The 8,810-nt window shown below is 36.8% G+C and overlaps 1 pseudogene; it reads right to left on the bottom strand.

Annotated features, from left to right (window-relative positions):
- The window catches only part of LOC103690861 (iron-sulfur cluster assembly 1 homolog, mitochondrial pseudogene), a 40,584-nt pseudogene extending 32,288 nt beyond the window's left edge, over window positions 1–8,296 (bottom strand).
- Between the last annotated feature and the right edge of the window lie 514 nt (window positions 8,297–8,810).

The following is an 8,810-nucleotide window of genomic DNA, read 5'->3' on the forward strand; positions in this document are numbered from 1 at the left end:
CAGAAAGTCTCAGTTGCCAGGAAAGCAAGAAGATTCCAGGACCCAACAGGAATAACATTAGCTGAAATGCCCAACAAAGGAGCAAGAGAACCTGTAGAGACCATATCCAGAGTTTAGGCATGGCCCCAGTTGAAGGATGGGGCCATTCACCCATCTCAAAAATTTTAACCCAGACTTGCTACTCTCTAAAAGAAATACAGGCACAAAGAGTGGAGCAGAGATGGAAGAAAAAGCCCTCCAGAGTGCCCCACCTGGGGACCCATCCTATATGCAGGCATCAAAATCAGACAGTATTACTGATGCCAAGAAGCGCTTGCTGACAAGAACCTGAAATGGCTGTCCCCTGAGAGGCTCTACTGGAGCCTGACCAATACAGATGCAGATGCTTGCAGCCAACCATCAAACTGCAAGGAACATGGGGACCCCAATGGAGGAGTTAGAGGAAGGAGTGAAGGAGCTAAAGGGGTTTACAATCCCATAGAAAGAACAACAATATCAACCAACCAGACCTCCCAGAGCTCCCAGGGACTAAACCACCAACCAATGAGTACACACGGAGGGACCCATAGCTCCACTTGCATATGTAGAAGAGGATGGCCTTATCTGGCATCATTGGTCCTGTGAAGGCTTGATGCCCCAATGTAGAGGAATGCTAGGGCAGTGAGGCAGGAGTGGATGGGTTGCAGGGGAAGCACCCTCATAGAAGCAGGTGGGAGGGGTGTAGGATAGGCAGTTTGTGGAGGGAATACTGGGAAGGGGGATAACATTTGAATGTAAATAAATGAAATAACCTACAAAAATTTTAAAATTATAAAAGCAAGATGTTTCAGAACAATTATTCTCTGGCCTAGATTGTGTCTAAATTATGATTGATAGATCCAAAAATTTAGGTAACTACAATAATACCATGTTTATTCCATAAGATAAAAGAATATAGCTAGATGTGGTGACAGCACTCTAAATGCTGAGGCAGGATGATTTTCAATTCCAAGTTAACTTTGCCTATAAAATAAGATTTTCTTTGAAGCAAACAATACTGTAAGAATAAAAACTTGAAATTTCAAAGAAGAAAAAATGAGTCTACAAAATCCAAGAAGCTATAATTTTTAAAATCCAAAATATAATAACAAGAAAAAATCTTGGTAAAAAAATAGCAAGTGAAAAATAAGGGCAAAAAAGAATGTAATCATACAGATCATAAACAGAAACTGTGACGGTCAACATTAAACTAAATCAAAACCTGGAAGCTTGCTGCCATTCTTACAGTGAGGAAAATTCATTAGATTCAACCGTAAGGCAAAATGAATAGGAAAGAATTCATTCTAGGAATAAATGAGTAACAGCATAATGAGATTATTAGTGGCAGATGAATAAGAAATTTAAGGTTTTATTTTTTCACTTTTTTTTTTTGGAAAGTCAATTGTGTTGTAAGTGGTTTTGCTGGGGCAAACACACAATGGAGTGGTTTCCTGAATCAGACACAAGTGAAAGGACTTTTGCTAAAGCATATGTGTGAAGGAACATATTGCTGAAGAGGACACAGGTGAAAGGCTATGGCAGACTCAGGAAGAACATTTCACTGAGTCAGACACAGATGAAAGGATGTTCTGCTTAAGCAAGCATTAGGAAGGACACGTGATGCAGTCTTTTCTAACAACACACATGTATTGGACTGCTTCTCACTATGCAGCTAAGCTCCATTTGCCTAGACTCCATGAAGAGAAACGCACCAAAAATTTTCTGGTGATGTGGTGAAGATGTTTGCCACTTCTGCAGACTCTGGCCAATTGGCAGTGACTCACATGGAATTTGCTGAGACAAACTCATGTGCTGAGGCAAGACACCTGATGAGTTAACACTTATGGAGGACACATGATGAATCTTATAAATAAGACTTAATGAACTGGAAGAGAGGGTTTTTGCTAGAGCTAGCTGGGCAATGCTTGTTGTTGAGTCTTTGTTGATCCTTGCTTCATTAAGAGAGGCACAGCTGAGAATTGCTCCTGGTGTCCCTGCTTGTCTGAATGCCTCTTGCTTACTCCTGTGATTTCCCTGAGACCTGGCTGTTTGTGTTAGGTAGTTCCACTGCTGCTGTTATCCTAGCTCTACTGAACTGAACTGCTGGTATATCCGTGAAGGGTTTGCAAGTGGATAGAGCTGCTGCTGCTGACCTGTGAACTAAACAACTGGTTTCCTGACAACGCAGTTGGGATTTGCATCAGAGAACCATTTCTAAACAGGTCCACTTCTCCCATAGCCTCTCTTTCCCACTACCTCTAGTGGGTGGTAGGCAAGAAGGGTGGTTAAGACATTTAAGAACCATTGTTAACAATGAGTTCATGAAATTCTTAGGCAAATGGATGGAACTAGAAAATATCATCCTGAGTGTGGTAACCGAATCCTAAAAAATCACATGTGGTATACACTCACTGATAAGTGGACATTAGGCCAAAATCTCAGGTTACCCAAGATACAATCCAAAGAGCACATGAAGCTCAAGAACAATAAGCCCTTCTTATAAGGCAGAACAAAAAAATTCATAAGAGGCGATATGGAGGCAAAGTTTGGAGCAGAGACTGAAGGAATGGCCATTCAGAACCTGCCCCAACTGAGGATCCAGCCCATATACATACAGCCACCAAACCCAGACAGTCGTGCTGATGCTAAGAAGTTCATGCTGAGTGGGGCCTGATATAGCTGTCTCCTGAGAGGCTGTGCCAGAGCATGAGAAATACAGTGGTGAATGCTAGCAACAAAATATTGATCTGAGAATCGGGTCTGGTTGGAGTTGTTGAGAAAGGACTGAAGGAGCTGAAGGGTCTTGCAACCCCATAAGAACCAACCAGAGCTCCCAGGAGCAAAACCACTGCCAAATATTACACATAGACAGACCTAAGGTTTCAGTAGCATATGTAGCAGAGGATGGCCTTGTTGAGCACCAATGTGAGGAGAAGCCCTGGGTCCTGCCAAGGCTGGAGCCCCCAGTGTAGGGGAATGTCAGGGCCGGGAGGAGGGAAGGGGTGGGTGGATGGGTGGGGGGATATACTCATAGAAGAAGGGGGAGGAAGGAAGTGTTAGGGGTTTTATGGTTAGGAAACCAGGAAAGGGGATAACATTTGAAATATAAATAAAATATTATCCAATAAATAAAAAGAATAGGTATTGAAAAATATTAAAGTAACAGGCATAATCAAAGTAGAATTTAAATTAAAAATAAGTCTACTATACAACTAGAAATATATATGTTGCCAAATAATGTGACCCCAAAACTATTTATGTGTAAATATAATACTATAATATATATTGATATTTCTCATTGATTATACCAATTATATAAAACCATTAAATAAAATGTTTTCTAAGAATATCGAAGGTAGATAAATTTATACGTGAGCTTCTCAATAATTCCCATCTTATAAATAAATCAAGAATAAATAAAAATAAATTAAAATAAAAATTATAGTTTTTAATTTAGATAATTAATAATCCTACTTATATAAATTGCATCCAAGGAGAATATATATATATATATATATAACAAATATATATATATATATATATATATATATATTTGTTCAGAAAATATTTAGATACAGTATAGGTCAAGAACTGTTGTTTATAGCTAAGGTATACAGCACTGTTTGCCAGGTCTATGACTCAAAAAAACACATACAAAAACAAAAGCCATAAAATTATCTTAGTACAAACTATATGATTACCCACAAAATACACTAATATTTATAATATGAAATCACATAGGACATTTTCTCTATAATAATTACATTAATGAAGAACTGAAAAAAATAGAGGGCATATTTACATATTTTAACTACAAATACTAAGCTATATTTGAAAACTATAATGTAGAAAATTTAATGAAAATATTAAGATACTACTTCAAGAACTATATATAAAAAATCTGGGGGCTGGGGATTTAGCTCAGTGGTAGAGCGCTTACCTAGGAAGCGCAAGGCCCTGGGTTCGGTCCCCAGCTCCGAAAAAAAAGAACCAAAAAAAAAAAATCTTTGTATAAATCTGATTAACAATAAGCAGCCAAGACCAGGTGTGGTAGGCGGTACACTCCTTTAATCCCAGAATTATGTGTGGAGGCAGACAGAACTCTGTGAGTCTCTGTAATAATTTACTGGCCAGCTAGAAATAAACAATTAGAACCTGCCCTGCAGCAAAAAAAGAAGCAGGTAAAGACACAACACTACTTTACATTGGCTACCTATTGAATTTCTTACAAAAATAGGCTGAAAATTTGAAAGAATTTGTAAGTTAAGAAAAGAGTAAAATGGACAGGTTGTGAATGAATTCTAGTTATTACGTTAACTCTGAAAGATTAACTTCAAAAAATATTAATAATAAAGAGATAATTACCAATTAAACCTCAGAATATATGGATTGCCAAAAGTTCAAATTGACCATAGACATATCTAAGAAAATAATAATTATTCACACATTAATTCAATTAATTAATTAATTAGCAGGAATTCAATTTCCAACTCAAAAACAGTATTAATATGATTCTGAGAAACAGATCAAAGTCAGAAATAAATTCATCAAACATGATCAATTTTCTGGGTAAAAGTCGCTGAGAAACAAGATTAACAGTTATTTTTAAATTTCTTATGTAGAAATGTACCCATATTAATCTAAAAAACTACTTCTTTCATCAGAAATAGAGAGTAGACATGATATATAGTTTTAGGTTAACAAATTATTACTTCAAATAGTCTATATACAATGGTAATGCTACTTGAATATTCCTAAAATCACTTTGTTTAAATTTTTTTTGAGCCATGTGTGATAGCATATGCTTCAGTCCCAGTGTTTTTAATGCAAAGGCAGGTGGATGCCTGTGTGTTTGAGGTCAGTTTACTCTATATCATAGATTCTACAAATGTATAGCTACAGAATAAGACCCTGTCTTGAAACAAGCTCCCACATATGTATGTATGTATGTATGTATTTATGTAAGTTTTATATAATATATATTATGATAAGATTAACTGCATTTTAAAACATAACATGTCTATACAGCTTTTTTTTTCTTTTAGACAGGTTGATGCTATTAGACAGGATGATGCTATGTTAGTGCAGTTGCTATTAGCTTCCATCAGGCTACTAAATGCTAGAACTACACATATAATAACATGAATATTTACTGAAAAGGTCTTACAATTTAGTTCAACAATTTCAAGCAAGATTCTGAGCAGTAAAGTGGTGGGGTAGACAAATCCAGCAGGGATCTCTCCCCACAGACACAGTAAGCTGAACAAATAACTAGCTATTCATGTACCAGGCTACCTTCACCTACACTGTCAGAATCACGTGAACACTGGCAGAGCCTGCTTTTAGTATAATGATTTTTTTAAGTCACTGCAGAAAGCAGGAAGTGGCAGTTTTACTCTCAGTTCTCCTTGAACTCCAAGCAACCCAGAAAGAAGATATCTACCATTTTGGAAAATGAGAGAGAATTAAGTCTAGGCTTTAGATCCGAAATATAGTATCATCTGCCACACCAGGAAACCACAGTCCTTATTCAAAAAAAGTGCTAGAGACTTACCAGGTGACAGTCACTATGGAAAACTTTTCATGGTAGTAACTTAAAACAGGTGTATTAAGGAATTTCAGTGAGCTTGAAAATATTTCAATACTTAAACAAATTTAGCAATTAATCAAATTATTTAAGAATCAACACAAATTATCAAGCTGAATGAGACACAGAGTAAAATTCAATAGAATAGTGATTCAAAAGAAATCATTAGACACAAGATAAATTAAGCACAAAAAAGAACAAGTGAGTGCCAAGATATGCGTGTTAGTCAAGGGTCTCTAGGAGAACAGAACCAATGGGCTCCATGTGGTCAAAGAGAACATACTAGACTGCCTTAAATGAGAGATTGCATAGTCCAACACTAGTCATTTGCATGCTGGAGGGGCAAAATATCTGATGACTGCCTAGTTCAGAGAGCTGGATGCCAAGAATATCAGTCCACTGTAGAAAGCCATGCAAGTAAATAGAAAAATCACTGGCTTTGAGTCCACATTGGAAAGTCAGAAGTGCTAGTGTCCTCTATGACATGAGGATTATAGCAGCAGCAGTGGAAGAAATTCAGCTTTCTCCTCAGATTTCTTTATTGGAGGATATTACCTATTGTGAGGATGGATGTTCCCACCAGTCCACCCTCTCTAGAAATGCTCTTTCAAATATGATCAATGGCATGCATCCCTTCAGTGATTCTAATCCAGTCAAGTTGACAATAAAAACAAATTCTCCTAAAAGGTTATTTGAAAAAAAAAAAAGGCGGTGACCAAATGAATGGAAAGCTATGAAGATGGTACTTGTGAAGTTTGAGACATAACTTAAAGAGCAAACATTTATATTACTTGGTTTCAAGAAGAAAATGAACATTCCAAAATGGTAGAAGGATGTTCAAAGAAATGATAAGATAAAACTTCCCTATACAAATATTCCGGTACAAGAAAGTCAAAGGTCACCAGTCAAATTCATCCTAGTCACTCCAAGATATCTCATAAAGTAGTGATCACAGATGAACTATAGAGAAAATTCTCAAGTCTTTAAGATAAGTTGAACATAGTGCTCTTTCAGTTGTCTTCATCATCAAAAAATCCATAATTCAGGAGAAACTAGCATGAAATTTTCTCATCCCAGGAAAAAAAGTCTGCCAATGGAGAAAATATATTTGGGTTACTACATGTTAAGGAAATACAAAGAACCCAAATGAGCTATTACTTCACCCTGTTATGAATGGCTAACCTAAAAAGGGCTAATGATAAAAAGACTAGCATTTGGGAAGTAGGAGCAGAAAGATTTCTGTGAGTTTGAGGCCAACCTGGTATACATAGCATGTTCCAGACCAGGCAAGGCTACATACCACTAACATATATTTCACTTCTGAGTTTATATCTGAAGAAAATAAATTCATATGTTGAAGAAACACCTATAACTCTGACGTTCATTGAAGCACTGTACACAATGCATAATAATTAGAAATAATTTAAGTAACCATCAGTTGGTGAGTGGATAAAGATTATATATATATATATATATATATATATATATATATATATATATCACAGAATTCTATTATGCCAACATTACAGGGGTGGGGGGTAGGTAGAAAATCCTGTCATTGTTTTCATCTGAATAGATCACCCTGTAGACTGCCATGTTAAGATAAATAACTTAAAGAAGCCAGGCACATAAACACTGCATGATCACATGTGGAATATTTAAAATATATAAAGTAGGTGAAACAGAATATGAGAATAGAATAGTGGTCACAATAGTCCTGGGAGAATGAGAGCTGGAAATGAATGCTGAAAGATTAATCAGTGAATAAGGAATTGCTGTTAGATAAGGACAAGAAGTTCAGTTGTACTAGTTTATTATACACTGAGTATAAAATAATAATGCAGTATGCATTTCAAAAAGTTAGAAGAAAGAATCTTAACAATTTTCTTCATGAGATGAAAGATAAAGCTCAGCATGTAAAAATATTTGACATGCAGCCTAGTTATCTGAATTCAATACCTGGAACCCAATGAACTCTACTAAGTTTTACTTTGACTTTTTCATACACTCTACAAACAACAACAACAGCAACAACAATAACAAGAATAAATACACACATGTGCCCATGCTTACAGATACAACTGCATATATACGATAATAATAGTAAATATAGTTTTTACAAAATTTTTTTAAGAAGCAGTCAAACTGGATGTAGTGACTCAAGTTTTTAATCCCAGCACTTGGGAGAGAGAGATAGATGTATCTTTTTTTTTTTTTTTGTGGGTCTTTTTTTTTTCTTTTTATTCTTTGTGTGAGGTTCACATCATATACTCGGGACCCACTCATCTCTCCATCCCCTCATTCTTGCAGTGTCCCCCCAAAAACACACAACAAGAAGACGAAGCCTAGAAAACCTCTTGTCCTGGAAACTGTAGTGTGTCCCACGACAAACCCCTCTATCCACATATCTCATTGGTCTGGTTCGAGGTCTTTGCTTTCTATGAAACCATCAATATTGAATCCTCACAAGGGCTGGTTATCCTTTTGTTGTCCTGTGCCATGAGATCCTGCAGTTTTGGATCGGCAGGACTGACCCTCCGTGGTTCACAGATAATGCAGACTTTGAGGTGGGCCAAATCAAAGCCCAGGATCTGGGTGTGGGTGACAGCTGAGCCCACTGGATTTCCCTCACCTACCCCACCAGAGCGAGCTCTCCAGCACAGCTCGGGCTAGGCCGCCCAATGCCGCCATTGACAGGAGGCAGGGTCAGCTCTTATTTTTTTTTTTCAAGTTTATACATTCTTTCCATTTTATTGAGCTAGAAGCATACAAGTTGCTCAATTAGCATTGATTGGCCATAAAGTGTACTTAATTGATGGCATAGCTGGTATAATAGCGCTACCTTTTTTCTCGGTTTGGTTTTTGGTTATATGTTAATTTGTGGATGAGGACTTCAACACTGGCCACATACAGCAACAACAACAGCAACAACAACAGTAAAAAAAAATCAAGCACTGCTAAACATGGATAGAACCTCTTTCTCCGTTTTAAGCATTCCTGCAGTTCAGTGACGTCATCAGCTATGATGTCACAGAGAACAAAGTCAGGTCCTATTTCAGACAGGGCTGACCTCGGTTACAAAGAGCAGAGTAAACACTTTCTTTGCAAGTTTGTCTGATTGTTTTCTTTCATCTGAACATGAATTATATTTTTTTTCAATTCCCATCAAAAATTCATCTTCTGCTTATCCCATAGATGGGTTAAG

Source organism: Rattus norvegicus, chromosome X (genome assembly GCF_036323735.1).
Source record: "Rattus norvegicus strain BN/NHsdMcwi chromosome X, GRCr8, whole genome shotgun sequence".
Lineage (NCBI taxonomy): Eukaryota > Metazoa > Chordata > Mammalia > Rodentia > Muridae > Rattus > Rattus norvegicus.